Source organism: Mustela nivalis (genome assembly GCF_964662115.1).
Source record: "Mustela nivalis genome assembly, chromosome: 7".
In the NCBI taxonomy this organism is placed as follows: Eukaryota; Metazoa; Chordata; class Mammalia; order Carnivora; family Mustelidae; genus Mustela; species Mustela nivalis.
In genome coordinates this window covers 142722551-142738185 of record NC_139026.1, presented here as the reverse complement: position 1 = coordinate 142738185, position 15635 = coordinate 142722551, and the positions used below count along the sequence as shown (strand labels likewise).

Sequence of the window (15635 nt, the reverse complement as noted above, 5' to 3'; positions counted from 1 at the left end):
GGCTGGCTTTGTGTTCCCTCCCATCCGGCCTCCCTTTTCGGAGCGCGGGGAGCCCCGCCGCCCGCGGGCCCGGCCGGAGGTCGCAGGCTCCACCGCATTTCCCGCCCTGGGTCCGAGCGGTCGTGCTTGCCGCCTCGCCCCCTGTGCGGCCCGAATGAATTTAATAAGAAGGAGGAAAAAAAAAAAAAACTTGTAAAAAACTACCCCTTGGCGCAAACGGAAGGGAAGGCTGATCTGATGTGGAAGCAGGTCTGCGCCTCCCGAGGGCCGCAGCTCGGCGGCTCGAGACGTCGTGGCTGGCCGCAGGCGTGCGGTTAGCCCGCAGGTGGGAGCAGCGGTGCGCGCCTCCCGTCGCCCCGGCTCCGGCCCGCTCCCACCCACCCCGCAGCCTTTTTAGGATTCCTACTGGAATCTCCACTCTGGGTAAAGAGATGGATGTAAGGAGAGGCTTGTGTTCTCGCCCAAAGACCGGGGACCCTGTAGAGGCGGTCTGGGCCAGGGGTCCCCGCAGAGCCCCGGGCAGCGGGGTCTGCAGCCTGTCAGGTGCGCCGCGCTCAGACCAGAGTTGGTGATTCCTTCTGGAGTTGACCCTGAAACAGCTAGAGAAGGACTATTCGAAGTGAATCTCGGTAGCCAGAACTTCCTGCATATTTAAATCACTCGGATTCCGGAAATAATGTAACAGTGTGGTACCATGTCTCTTCACCCCAGAAAGAGTTTAAGAAGGTGTGTTCTATCGGACCCTGGACCTGGGGGTGGGGTGGGGGTGGGGGGTACACTTACATACCTTAACTGGGATTGTATACATCAGTGACCAAATGAATTTCTGGGTAGACAAAAATCAAGTGCCAAGTTGTCTACTGAACCCTAACGTACCAGTGGGTGTGACTGCTTTTTCTGTTGGCTCAACATGATGCTTCCAGAAGGTCGGTCTCCAAGGACGTGCACATATATATACACGCACAAACCTGTAAACAACAGAAACTTACCTCTCACGGTTCTGCAGGCTACAAAGTACAAGATCAAGTTGTGTCTGGTGAGGTCCGCTTCCTGGTTCAAGCTGTCTTCACTAGTCCTCAAGTAGTTGAAGGGGAAAGGGATCTCTAGGGCTACTTTTACGATGTTACCTATATTTTTGAACTGACTTGAAATATTGACCCCTCTTTTCTTTAAACTAACAATAATGAACCTAGCTGACTCAGTCAGTAGACCATGTGACTCTTGATCTAGGGCTTATGAGTTTGAGCCACACCTTGGTCACTGAGAATACTTTAAAAAAAAAAAAAAAATACACACACACACACACATTCCAGGTGCCTGGCTGGCTGGGTAGAACATTTGACTCTTGATCTCAGGGTCATGAGTTTAAGCCCCACATGGGGTGTGGAGCCTACTTAAAAAATAATAATAAAAATTTTAAAAAATTAAATTAAAAACTGGCAATAACAACCAAGAGCATTTTTCATGTATTGCCATCAACCTCTGAATTTTTTTTTTCAACCTCTGAATGTTGAGGCTTTTAAGCATATCTGCTGAGTTGTTACCATGTTTAAAGTGAAGGGTATTTATTTTATCAATATTCAGATGGAGTTAATGAGAAACTTCAAGGCATTGGATAAGGGATCTGAGTTGAAGGCTAATGAGTCTCTTCAATCTGATCCCTTACACTGAAATTTAGTTTTGTTGGCCTTACAAGTCCCATGGCCCTTTGGAAGGACCAAAAAAAGAAAACAACCAACTGGTTTAATCCAAAATTCTATACCTGCTCTAGGAGCCTCATCATCTATTCAAGTTGCCGAGGAATGTGGCAGACAACACAAATACTGTTTATGGTAAAGTGGCTTGAAAGCCACTCATTGGTTCTGTGCAGAAGAGGCCTCAGTTCCAAACTGAGTGAAACCTGAGGTTCGGGGGAAGTGGGTGATTGGTGGAAAGGATGGAAAATACCATCCCTCTGAAAGATATTTCAAATTGTCTTACAAAGCAGGAGGCCAGGGTGAGTGTTACGTATACGCAGGTGCTTGGGAATCGTCGCTGATCTGTTTGCACTGAGCCCGCACCCACACTTTATGGAGGGAGACAGTCCAAGGAAAAGAAAATCAGAATGAATCTTAGTCCTGGCTGTCCTTCTGTCCGGAACCACTGCAATAGTTTCTTACCCGGTTTCAACCCTTCTGTCTCTGCTGGCCGTTATCTTCCTAAAATGTGAATCAGATCATGGTCATGCTTCTGCCTATCTTTTGCATTTAGAATGAAATTCAAACTCCTTACTATGGCCTAAAGGTATAGCTGGCCCTAACCTTTGTGTCTCTCTCCCACTTCATCTTGTATACTTCTGGCTCACTGCACCCCAAACACACTAGTCTTTCAGTTCCTAGAATCTGGTCAAGCTTTTAACCACCCAAGGGCCTCTGCACCCTGGTGGGTCCCATAGCTACTAACCCTCACTTCCCCTCCTATACCTCTTCTCACAGCTGGCTCTTTCCACTTCCTTAAGTTTCCATGTGAAAATCTCCCCTTGGGGCACCTGGGTGGCTGGCTCTGTCCGTTAAGTGTCTTCCCTCAGCTCTGGTCATGATCCCAGGGTCCTAGGATCGAGCCCTGCATCATGCTCCCCAGTGGGGAGACTGTTTCTCCCTCTCCCTCTGCCCCTGTCCTTGTGCATGTGCTCTCTCTCTTGCTCACTCTGTCTCTCAAATAAATAAAATCTTAAAAGAGAGAGAGAGAAAGAAAAAGAAAAGAAAGTCTTCCCTGACCACCTTATCTAAAGTAGGTTCCCCTCAACTTTCATTCTCTGATCACCCCCTGCTCATTTCTTTCATTGATTTTTATCAAATTGGCAGGTACATTCTTGTTTTTTGTCTGCCTGCCAACCAGAATGTAAAGTCCATGAGGGCAGGGACAGTATCTGTCTTGTGCAGAATTATGGCTCTGGAACAATGCTGAAAGCCTGACACGTGATGAGTAAATATTTGATGAATGAATAAATGACCTGGAAGTTGATCCCTAGACCAACAAGGACGACATGTGATGAAACAGATACCAGTTCCTCTTGATACTTTTGAGAAGGCAGTTTTTTCTTACTGCAGAAGATGCTAAGATATTTATTTTAGAGGGTCTTAAAGATAGGAATCTATCAAATATAAATCTCTAACATCTGGAAATCTAATGCTGAAGATAAAACATATTAAAATATCTAGGAAAAAAATAAATCGCCAAAATAAATATTTCCTAGTTTATGATAGATTCATTTACCCACCCACCCAACACCCTCTGCCCCCCCGCCCACCCCCACAAAGTGCTCGTCTGCTCACAGTCTCCACCTGAGTAGAGACAGCTCCACCCTGGGTCCAAAGCAGAATTCTAGGTATCATCCTTGATTCTGTCTTCTTTCTCTCCTTCCACATCTATTCCTATTTTCCTTTGCTGTATAACCAACCACCCCAAAATGTAGTGACTTAACCATGTATTATTATCTCTAATGGTTCAGCGGGTTGAATGGGCTCCGCTGTGTGGGAATTGCCTGTGTCTACAATGCATTTGTAGTCAACGGTTGGGCAGGAAGCCTGTAGACCAGACTAGACTGGACATTCAACATGGCGCACTCCATGGCTGACAGCTGGGAGCTTGGCTGGGGCTGTCAACAAGAGCAGCTGTGAGGGTGTATCCTCTCCACTTGGCTTGTGCTTCTCAAAATATGGTAGATGTGTTCCAAGAGCATAAGTTCCAAGAAACAAGAAATGAAAGCTGCTGAGCTCTTAAGGCGTGGGCCCACAGACTGGCACAGGGTCTCTTCTATCATATTCTACTTGTCAGAGCAGTTACAGAGCATGCCCAGATTCAAAAGGAAGTGCCATAAAGCCCACCTATCAGTGCAAAGACTTGCCAATGAATGTGTAGTCACCTTCAGCTTGCCACAATACCCCATTACACTCTGGCCATTCCACCTCATAAAAATCCTGCCTATCCCTCCAGAATCTCCAACCTCGCCTCGTCTACAGTAGAATAGACCACCGTCAAGTTCTCTCCTACATGAGTGCAAAAGCTTTCTTAATTCGCCTTCGGCCTTCAAACTTGTTCTCTTTATTCTAGTCTAAGTGATCTTTTCCAAAATCAAAAGTGACCAAGCTGAGCACATCTTCAAAATATTTCCTAGGCCTCCACTGCTCTTTGGATCAAGTCCAAACACAGATTATTTCCGAAGATGAGCGTCAGTGATCTGGCCCTCAGTTACCCAGTGGATATTACCCTCAGCACAGCCCTCCTCCATGCCTCGCCAGTTTCCCATTCCTCGCCGCATTAGTCCGTGTCCAGCCAGAAGAATGCAAGCCACTGTAGGTATTTTAAGTAGAGGCACTATAATATAGGGAACTGGTTTCAAAGCTTGACAGGGCTGGAGAGGCGAAACAGAGAAGTTTCCCCAGAGGTTAGGAACTGCCTGAAACTCTGGACCAAGAGGGAAAATGGTGCCACCTGGCCGTCCTGATCCCCATCAGGCTGGTCTAGAGCCGTGACTGCCTCTGTGGCCGCTGGAATCCTGGAGTCCCCTTCCTGGCTGCTCCTGATACAACCAACAGCAGGGGACTGTGGCTTCTCCTGCCTCCTGTCTTCCCCGAGCACTTTCCATTGGCAGAACTCACCAGAAGCCAGTTGGCAGAGGGCTGTGGAAGGGGTGGTTTGCTGACTCAGCCCCTGTGATCCATAAAAAGCAGGGATGGAGCTGAGGACGGACAGACAGATGAGGAGCAGAGCTGCTCCAAACATTTTCTGTTCCACAAACTTGCCATGCCCTTTTCCTTCTAGACACCCTTTCCCTCAGTCTGGAGCATTCTTCCCCTATCCTTCTATGGACCCTGCTTTCTTCTGCTTGTAAGAATTCTCAGTGCAGATGTCACTTCTTCCACAAATCTATCCTTACTCCCCCCCCCCCCCCCGGATTAAATTCCTCTATTCTGGGTTAGTGTGTGCTCTCTACGACCCTTCTCTTAGCACATGGCACCTGGGTTGTAACTGGGCACTTACTGTTTGCTAGCCCTATGGAGTTGTGTTCCTCTCAAGGGTAGAACTCTACATTTTCATCCTTTTTTTTTTTAAGATTTTATTTATTTATTTGACAGAGAGAGATCACAAGTAGGCAGAGAGGCAGGCAGAGAGAGAGAGAGGAGGAAGCAGGCTCCCTGCCGAGCAGAGAGCCCGATGTGGGACTCGATCCCAGGACCCTGAGATCATGACCTGAGCCGAAGGCAGAGGCTTAACCCACTGAGCCATCCAGGTGCCTCTACATTTTCATCCTTTTCTCTTTACCACCTAGGTCATACGAGGCACTCAATAAATATTTAATGCAAGGGCTCATAACCTTAGGGATAATTATGATGGCCTCTAAATGGTCTGTGAACTCTCAGATTTGTATGGAAAACAATGCATATGTATATTTTTCCAAAGAGAGGACCCACCCTGAGATTCTCAAAGGGCTCTGCAACTCCTAAATGATCAAGAAATTCTATGTAAGGATGAGGAATGAACTCAATATTCCTAAGAGTTGGGTAAAGAAAAATATAAGTTCCGGGAAGAAACCGAGTATCAAAGACCATTTCAGTGGCTTACCCTACATTACAACTTTTATTGAATTTCTGTATGTAGAGAAATGAAATCAGTGGCGAGACTGATGAGGTACCTACAAATACAAAATCATATGCAAAATATAAACCACTTGCAAGTGCAATTAGTAACAGTCTATGGAGTGCTTTTAATATAATGACAAGTTAGTAGAATTGGGTGGGGTTTCAGATGTGGTGGCCAAACGATGAGTCAGATGTCCCAATTTCCAAAAGCGTCATAAGTGTAGGGCAAGCCTGTTCTGGGCCCCTTCCCCTCAGAAACCTTGAGCATACTCTAACCTCTAACTGTCGAGAAGTGGTGGGAAAAGAGTGTGGCTGTCAAGGAAAAGCAATACAGTTGACTGAAATGACGATTTATTTGTTCCATCCTAGACTAAACTGCTCAAGCCTTAATGTTTCTTAGGTCACTTGAAAATCATTTGACTGGAATGTTTCTTGTATTAGTTTAAGTTACTTTTCTTTCAAGTAACCAAACCCATGTCGGGCTATCTCAAGTATAAAGGGGGATTTATGAGAAGGATAAAGGAGGCATAAGTGTAGTCAGGTTTCTGGAAGGAATTGGAGTCAGGAATTGGAAAAATGTCTCTTAGCCCAGCTCCTCTCTGTATGGCTTCTTCTTTGTTTTCTCTCTACAACCTGACACTGCTTTCCTTAGACGTGGAGGGCAGGGGATGGCTGGCAGCCCAGTTCAACTGAGCTACACCCCGTCTGTCCAGACGCTCTCGATAGGGTTCCTCAGCCTCACACCAACACTTCAGGCCAGAGCACTCCTCCATGGGGGGCCAGTCCCGGGCACTGTGGGGTGTGTAGCAGCATCCCCGGGCCTCCTCCCACGAGAAGCCAATACCCACCCTCCCCTGGCCCCAGCTGTGACAACCGAAATGTCTCCAGACAGCACCAGCATCCCAGTGGCAAGGCAGGGGCTGAAAAATCACCTGAGGTGAGAACCCCTGGGCTGGACTCCCCAGGTTTCCATAACCAATGTCAGAGTTCTAGGCAGAGAGTCGGGTTGGGCGAGCTTGGGGTCTTGTGTCTAACTTGATCCGATTAACTCAAGCAGGGGGGCATAGAGTGCGTGGTGGAAATATGGTTACCACGAGTCCACATCCACGGGGGTGGTGGCCGGATCCCGGAAAAGAGGCATGGACAGATCCTCTGGTGTCTGTGACATTTCCTTCACCCTAGAAGTGAGGCGCTCTAGCCTGACTCTACTGACTCTATTTATGTGTGGTTTGGGGGGACACTTCCTCAGGGAGAGGTTTGTGGTATCCACATACCTTTAAATTTTTAACTTCATATCTCCCACTATAAGGCTTTTGAAATAAAAATAACTGGCTTGTTTCATTTATCTCTTAAGCAATTATTTACTGTGTTTCCCCTGTGCCAGGAATTGGGCTAGGCCGCGGTGAGCTAAGCACATTGAGTCCTGTTTGCACATTTTACCTCCAGAGTGACTTAATGGTTGTGATAGCTAACCCACTTTGGGTTACCCTTTTTCATTTCAAAGCCTTTTTACCTTTGATATCTAATCACTATTTTTTTTAAGATTTTATTTATTTATTTAACACACACAGAGAGAGAGAGAGAGAGAGAGAGAGATCACAAGTAGGCAGAGAGGCAGGCAGCGAGAGAGGAGGAAGCAGGCTCCCCTCTGAGCAGAGAGCCCGATGTAGGGCTCGATCCCAGGACCCTGGGATCATGACCTGAGCCAAAGGCAGAGGCCCGACCCACTGAGCCACCCAGGCGTCGCTTTTTATTTATTTTTAGAGAGAGAAGGGGAGGAAGGGCAGAAGGACTGAATCTTTAAGGAGACCCCTGCTGAACCGGAGCCCCACATGGGGCTCAATCCCATCACCTTGAGATTGTGACCCTAGCTAACTTAACTGACTGAGCCACCCAGGCGCCCCTATCTAATTATTATTTTTCATTTTAAAGTTTTTAAATCAGTTGTCTTCTTTATTTCAGTGTGGCGTTATCTGCCTGTCAGAATTGTTAGTGTTGCTATTCGTGACCCCATGCCCATATGTTAATAGAACAGTCGGTTTTGACCACTGAAACTCAGTTGCCCACGACTCTCAAAAAAAAAAAAAAAAAAAAAAGAATTCCAAGGTTAGTCTTGACTCCTACCAGAAATAAATAACAAAGCATTAGGAGGAACATCTTGTCTTTTCTCAGATAACAGAAAAATAAGTTCTTATGTTAGCTGGCAAATAAGAATTCACTGTGCATGAAAGTTATATAGAAGGACCCTGTCAGGTTAAAAATTAACTAGGTTTGCCGTGTTTCCTCTCTGCCCAGTTCCCAACACCGCGTGCTGCTCTTGCAGTTTCTGTGTGGTCTGTCAAAATCTCCCTCCAGATTCTCTTCAATCTGTCATGTAAGTTTGGGAAAATTTCCCCATTATGTCCTCCTTTGGGAGAGTCACAGTGGAGACGGGGCAAGGTCTCTGAGACGTTTCCACTGCCACAGTCATTATGGAGAGGAATCTGCCAAACCCTACGTCTCAGCTCTATTCCTGGGGATGCACGGAAAAAACATTTTCTGGGATATAAAAAGCAGCGCTAAAATGTTCATCGAATTCTAATACAGGGGAGCCAAGAGTGGGAGGTAAGCTCCAGCAGCGATCAGAAGGAATCAGCCTCAAGGTAACGAAGGGGAGGAGGCTGAAACTAGTTGAGACAAGAGGAGATTTCCAACCCGTCCACTAGTATAAACTTTTACGATGTCACACGCTGTTCAAGCACACTCGTGTGAGTGCCGGAGTGTGAGGGTAGCAGCCACGGCATTCGTCAGAGAGTAGGGACTGGGGGACCACAATCTAGGACAGAACTCGAGACAGCATGGTGCAGACTGAGCACTGTTCCCGCCCCAGGGTCTGCTGAAATGGCACAAAAGGAAGAAAAAGGGTCTGAAGCTTTGCGTTCAGAGAGAGCGGAAAGGGAGTCCGCTGCTGGAAGACAGCAGACCGTCAAGTCCATGACCTAATAGCCCAGAGAAAGCTGAGCTGTCACAGAGGCAAGGCGTTGAGAAGCAAGCTCACTCCAGCTAGAAGGTTCCAGAGAAGACCACAGGAGTTAAGGCGGGGAAGTGCGGTGAGGACGAGGGCACCGGTTGAAGGTGCCTACAAAGGAGCAGTGGGTTCCGGGATCCCATGCTGCCACCGCTCCCGAGACCCCAGTGAAAGGCGGGGGGTTGACTGTGGACAGTGGAGTCAGATGAGCCTGGGAAGAAAAAGCGCGCCATCCCCAAGCAGACGGGCTTCCGCTGTGGGATTCGGACAGTGTGGGAAGCAGGGGGCATAGGGAAATCTCTGTACCTTCACTCGATTTTGCTGTGAACCTAAAATTGTTCTTAAAAACAAAGTATGTTTTAGGGGCACCTGGGTGGCTCAGTTGGTTGAGGGTGTGACTCTTGGTTTCAGCTCAGGTCATGGTCTCGGGGTCGTGAGATCGAGCCCCGCACTGGGCTCTGCACGCAGCAGAGTCGGCTACAGATTCCTTCTCTCGCCCTCTGCCCCTCCCCCCTCATGCTCTTTTAACAGATTAAAAGATTTTTAAAATATTTTTTTAAAAAATGAAAAAACAGGGTACATTTAAAGAAAAACAACCAAAAGGGGGCTCCTGGCTGGCTCCGTCAGTACAGCATGTGATCTTTGATTTCAGGGTGGTGAGTTCGAGCCCCATGTTGGGCCTAGTAATTACTTCAACAAACAAACACACAAAAAAGCAGCTAAAAGTTTCAAAGAAATGTTCCGGGATAGAATCTCATTTTAAGAAAACAACACGGAGCCTTTTCACTTTGAGAAAATAAAAGGACGCCCCACTTCAGAGGTGAGAACCCAGGGACAAAGCGCCTGAGGTGCCTCGGGCGCTCTGGGCCCGCCTCACGGACACCTCCGGCTCCTTAAGGCCACAGGCACACCCCTGGCTACTCAGGGGAGCATCTGGGAACAAGGGGACCCTCTTCTGTGGAAGTGGAAGCAACCTGTCTGCATCAGAGCGAGGCTGGAGCCAATCGGTTTCTGCCACCCTCCGTGTTCAGGGGAACGGATGCTCATGTTCCCGTTTGGATTTTCCTTTGTCAGAAGGTGGTGGGTCTCCTGAGCCTCTCGTCGAGAGACTCGCTGGTGCCCGTTCCCCTCCACCCGTCTTCACAGCCTCTAGAGCTGCCGGATTCCAGGATGGACTGGAAAACACCTCAGAGGCCTTCATCGCCCCGTTGTATGGATTTTATGGGCGAGGGACTCTCCGGCTGAGGAACTTTACACAGCTTGTACCCTTAACCGTCATCTCTCAGGGAATTAAATTTCTCTTCCGTGGAATCCAGCCAAAATTGTGTGTTTTACTTAAGCCTTGCTTTATGCTGTGAAGATTTAAATGAAGACCCAGAGGGGCTCCTGGGGGGCTCAGTGGGTGAAGCCTCTGCCTTCAGCTCAGGTCCTGATCCCAGGGTCCTGGGATCGAGCCCCACGTCAGGCTGCCTGCTCAGTGGGGAGTCTGCTTCTCTCTCTCCCACTGTCCCTCCCGCTGCTTGTGCTCTCTCTCTTTTTCAAATCAAGAAATAAAATCTTAAAAAAAGGTGTAAGCCCAGAGAATTTCTTCCAGCTCCAGCCCTCTGCCTTCAGAGCCACAAAGCGGACAGCGGACAGCGAGCCTGGCTCACCCCCGTGTGCTTCCCGCAGGAGCCGCCTGGTCCTCAGGGCGAGAACTGGACAGCACTCCTGTTTTCCTAGGACTCTCTCTTCCTCCCCAGCTCTGAAGCAGCAGCCCCCGGGCGGGAGCCGTGCTGAGGGCCTCGGACCGGCCTGCTGGCGGCCTACTTTGCTCTGGATTCTGAACCTCCTCTGCGCTCTCCCGTCAGCTCTTTCCCACGCCCCCTCTTCTCCTGCTCCTCGATTTCTCGGGCCTACCTTCTCCCTCTCTCAGATCTTTCTTCTCGTGTGCCGCCTTTGACACTTCGCCAAACCAGGGCCGGGAGAGGCGGCGTGACACAGTCGTTTCCACCCCCGGTGCACGGGGGCCACGTGCAGAGTGACAGTGCCCTGGGATGCGGGATGCGGGTCCGTGGCGACGTCTGGCTCCGAAGTTGCATCCGGGGAACAGCCCGAAGGTTGGCCTCTTGGTCCAGCACTTCCCTCTGGTGTTGGGGTCACCTGGCCCTGGCTCCTCCTTGGGAAGGACTACAGTGTGCAGGGCCCTCCCTCGTGTCACGAGATCCACGAAGCTCACCTTGAGTGACCGTGGCTTCGCCCGGTCGGCAGGACGGAGATGCTGTGATGGGGACTCCTGACCTCCGAGCCCGACATTTCTACGCTGTCAGCAAACAGGTGCTGCACATTTTGCCCTTAAAAAGCCAACATGAAAAAAGAGCCAAGATCATCTCTATTACTTAATGTCTGATTTTAAAGTGACACACGTAGCTGGGACAAAGTAGTCAAGCGATATTTAAGGGTACAACGTGGAAAATACACGAGCTCCGTGCACAGACCTCCAGTCTCTCTGTTAAATTTCTTATGCTCATTCCAGAAACTGTCCGTGCACACGTGCACATGTGCACACACATTCGGTAACACAGATGGCAACGCACTTTTTCTGTTCCTTCCTCTCTGCACTCAACAACACGTTCTAGGGGCGACTGGGTGGCTCAGTCGGTTGAGTGTCAGGTCAGGTCAGGATCTCAGGGTCCTGGGATCGAGTCCTGCCTTAGGCTCCCTGCTCGGTGGGAAGCGTGCTTCTCCCTCTCCCTGCCCCCTGCTCATGCTGTTTCTCCCTCTCTCTCTCATATAAAAAAATTAAAAATAAAACAATAGATTCTACAAATTGTTTCATTGCTGTACATATAAATCTACATCTCTAATAGTTCCAAGACATCCTGTAGTTCAGCTTCATTATTATTATTTGTTAGGTCATATTACAATATTAGAAAACTTTATGAAGACAGAAGGTGGAAAACAGTTTGGGGACACTCATGCAAGCACCAAATAAGGAGTAAGCTCTACCTCTTTGGCAAAGTACTGCATTCGTGGCAGGACACAGGATTTCCCGTCAAGGAACATGCAAGGGGTTAAATGGTGCCCGCAGCAAAGCCCTATGTCCCCGGAACCCGTGAACGTGAACTTATTTGCAAAAAGGTCTTTGTAGGTATAATTATGGATTTTTGAGATGTGATCATCCTGATTTAGGATGGAGGGTCCTTATGGGAGGAAAGCCGAGGGAGAGGCCATGTGACCAGGGAGGCAGAGACAGGAGGGTCACAGCCCCACGCCTGTGAATGCGGGAGTCCCTGGAAGCTGGAATGGGCAGCTTCCCTGGAAGGCTGGAGGGACAGTTTCTCCCCTGAGCCTTTGGAAGCCCCGAGGTGGCTCTGACACCTTGATTTCGGACTCTGGCCTCCGACCTGCGAGAGAACACGCGTCTAGTTTGGGGTCCCTTGTTAAGGCAGCCCTAGGAAACCGATTCACGGCACTGACCTAGATGTCACAAACCCTACTCGTTCTGGGTCTTGGTTTTCTTCGTGTCTTAAAAGGAGAAGGTTGGGCCACAGGGTCTGAAACAGGCTGTGACTGCGTTCCAGGCTCTGCAGGACAGCTTCCCCGTTCAAGGCCAGGCTGGAATCACGTGAGCTCAGGCTGCCTCTGCCCCTTCCCACAACTCAGCGTTTCTCTCCTCGCTCGTGGGGGCGCTTCCTGTCCTTGTGAGCACCCGATGCTCTTCCGTGAAAGCTGGACTGACTCCTCTCACCGGAAGGAACAACCTTCCCCCCACAGGGTCAGGACTCCTTTTGTAACCAAAATGGGATTCGAAGCCGTTTAGGGAAAAGGGGACATCCGGATATGGACAGACATCCGGATATGGACAGACATCCGCATGGCATATGGATGCTTCGCGGCACCACCCGGTTCCCGTTCACGGGTGAATAAATCACCACCCAAAATGCTAGGAGTGCCCCTGGCGGCCCCCGGGGGACTGGAGGGCCACCTTGCCCAGGGCCATGCCCTTCCCAGGCCCACATCCAGGGATGGGTCCTCCGGGGGGACGGAGACCCGCCCTCCTGCCCCCTGACTCAGAAGGCCCGCCCTGGCGCTCCCGCACCCCGGGGAGATTCCCAAGTCCGTCCTCGTGGCCTCGTGGTGGTGCGGCTTCCCCTTCGCCCCACACGGCTTCCCTCCCCAGCCTTCGGCAGCTGTTGCCACCCGGAGACTCCCTAAGGCGCCCCTGCCTGCCGCGCCCCGTGGCCATCCCCGCAGGGGCAGGGAACTTACCGGCTTGTATAACCGAACCACTCCCGGAGCAGCAGCCCAGAGTCCCCGGAACGCACTGGATCGGGGGCTCCACCGAGACCTGCTCCACACCGGCCTCCTAGTGGCCTCGTGCAGAGAGAAACCAGGCTGCATCCTGTCTCTGCCCGCCGAGCACTGGTGTAGGAAGGGGCTCCGACTGGCCCGGCGTGGGTCAAGCCCCCGGCTCCAGACGAAGGAGGAAGCCGCCTTTAGGAAACAGCGGCGGTGCCCACCGGCACCGTGTGTGTGGGGCCGGCAAAGAGCACAGCCCCACGGCAGGAGGGGCACTGATGAGTGCTGGCTCTGGGGGACCCCCGCTGGCTGCCAGCAGACCCCTCCCCATCGCCAGCCCAGGACGCAGTAAATTAGCTGTGGAGAGCTGGGCCCCGGGGCCCGTGAGCCCTCTTGCTGCCTGCCGGTGTTGACCTTTTGTTCTTCACTGAGATGAATTCCTCGCAGGCCCAGGCTGGGTGTGATGTGCGTGGGGCGTGAGCTGGCCGAATCTGCTGATCCCCAGCCAGATACACTCTTCAACCATTCTAGCCGTTCAGAACACAGCTAACCCACCGGGACAGCGGGCCTTGAGGCTACTCTGAAAAACGTAACATTAAGGGAACAAAACAAATTAAAAAGCCCTGAGCCTTGAAAAAGTAGGTAGAGATGCCCAGCTCGTTCTCATGCCGTCCCCACATCCCACAGCGGCGGGGTCAGAAGTCCAAAGCTCCGCTGAGCGTAGATCCCTCACGGCCCCTGCGCGCCCCCGGCCCCACCCCTCCCGCTGCCCCCGATCCCCCCGAGAACTGCACCTGATGGATCCGGACCTGGCCCAGGCGGTCAGTCGGCTTCCCCGGCTGGCTAGTTCGAAGTCATGACCCAAAGGTGTTGCAAGTCTTTTAGGTGCTGCTCAGCAGGGAGCCGTGTGGGGCCAGGTGAGCGATGAGGTGCCTTTAACCACCGAAGTGCAGAGGCCCGGACGCGAGGCTGCAGAGAGAGGGAGGGACATGAGGTCACTTCCTAGGGTTTTGCGCTGAAGCCGTCAGATAAAAGGAAAAGGGCCCGGTGGGTGAAGGGTCTGCCTTCAGCTCAGGTCATGATCCCAGGGTCCTGGGATGAAGCCCCACGTCAGGCTCCCTGCTCAGCAGTGAGTCTGCTGCTCCCTCTCCGTCTGCTACTCCCCCTGCTTGTGCTCTCTCCCCCCAACCAAATAAATAAAATCCTAAAAAATAAAAATTAAAAAAAAAGGAAAAGTGTCCAAGAGGACCCTGCAGGCTCTATCCACTAGCCGGCTACCCCTCTCATCCTTCTTTCGCTTAGCCTGGACGTGGACTGGTAGCACCCAGGCCGGGCGAGGGCCTTCTGAGAGCGATCAGCCCTTCTAGCAAACAGAGGCAACAGGCTTCAGCTGGGCACGCACTCTCCCCGAGACTGAAGCCGGGGGGACATGCCCCCTTTGCGGGGTCAGACTGAAACAGTGTAAGAATCCGTGGACTGGTGATCTAAAAGGGGGAGGGCTGGGCTCTGCTCTGAAGTGCTTCGCACCTCAGGACATTTGCTCCGGAGCCTCCCTCTCACCCGCCCCCAGGCCCGCACCCGGGCGCTGAGCGATCACGGTGGGAGGTAGCAGGATGGATGACAGCCCTCCACCGAGGCCATGACAGCAGGGACCTCCGCCAGGCAGAGGGCGGGCGACCCCAGGAGGCCGCCAGGAAGGAGAGTCAGCTCAGGGGTCATCCAACAGCTCAGAGGACACTGATCATTGCTCCCCAGAGGGAGTGCGGAGAAACGGGCCCACTGCAGGACAGGAAACTGGCGGATTGCGGGAGAACCAAATGCGAGAAGGAAGCAGATTCTGTGTGTCAGAATTCTCCTCAGAACAGACCCAACAGGATGCACAGAGATACAGAGGAGAGATTTATTATAGGAAGGGGTTGGTGCGGTTACGGTGGCCGAGAAGCCCCACGATCTGCTGGTGGCCGGCTGGTGTCACCCGGTCTGAGTCTGAGTCTGAGTCCCAAGAGCCAGGAGCCCCGGCGTCTGAGGGCAGGAGGACAGGGATGTCCCAGCCCAGGCACAGAGCGGACTCACCCTTCCTCTGCCTTTTTGTTCTTTTCAGGCCCTCAGCGGGTGAGATGATGCCCCAGGGAGGGCCACTGAGTCCAACGCTCATCTCTTCCAGAAACCTCGGGGACACGCCCCAGGGACAATGTTTTATCAGTTCCCTGGGGGTTCCTAAGCCCCCATCCCAGAGAAGAGCTGGACTTCAGATCCCATTACTGAGCATGACAGCCTTATGGACAGGGGCTGCCGGAGGTTGGGCTGCCGTGGGAGCCAGCGATGGTTAGCGGGGACGTCATCGGTTCCGGAAATCCGGAGTGGCTGCTGCGTGCGGACGGCAGGTGGTGGGCACAGCGGTTGCAGGCCGGACCCCTAGAGAAAGGTGGACACAGAACCAGCAAGGGAAGCCCGGACGGGGACTCTTGAGGAAGAGAAAGTTTGGGGTCACACAAGTTAAAAGTCTAAACGTGGGCTTTCAGCGTGGCTGATCTAGAGGCTAAGAGAAGGTCATTGGTGTGTGGGGGGGGCGGGGGCGGGGGAGTCTGTCCTTCTCTCCTGACACTGGACAGGCTTCATGGCCACCACACTCCATGACCGGGCCAGCCACCCCGTGGAAAGAGCTTCTTCTGTGGTTTCCTGGCTCTCTGGTCCCAGGCTCACCATTACACTGATCCGGTGGGGGT

General features: G+C 51.6%; 1 long non-coding RNA gene across 5 annotated transcripts; it reads right to left on the bottom strand.

Moving 5' to 3' along the window:
- Positions 1-325: 325 nt before the first annotated feature.
- LOC309870154 lies at positions 326-14086 on the bottom strand. 5 transcript variants are annotated; one of them, XR_014314512.1, is made up of 3 exons: positions 13704-14041; positions 10528-13489; positions 326-1127 (listed from the first exon to the last, which is right to left on the bottom strand). It is a non-coding gene; the product is annotated as an uncharacterized lncRNA (long non-coding RNA). The 5 variants fall into 5 exon arrangements; XR_014314513.1 differs by lacking the exon at positions 326-1127 and adding an exon at positions 3318-4692; XR_014314514.1 differs by lacking the exon at positions 326-1127 and adding an exon at positions 5175-5674.
- Between the last annotated feature and the right edge of the window lie 1549 nt (positions 14087-15635).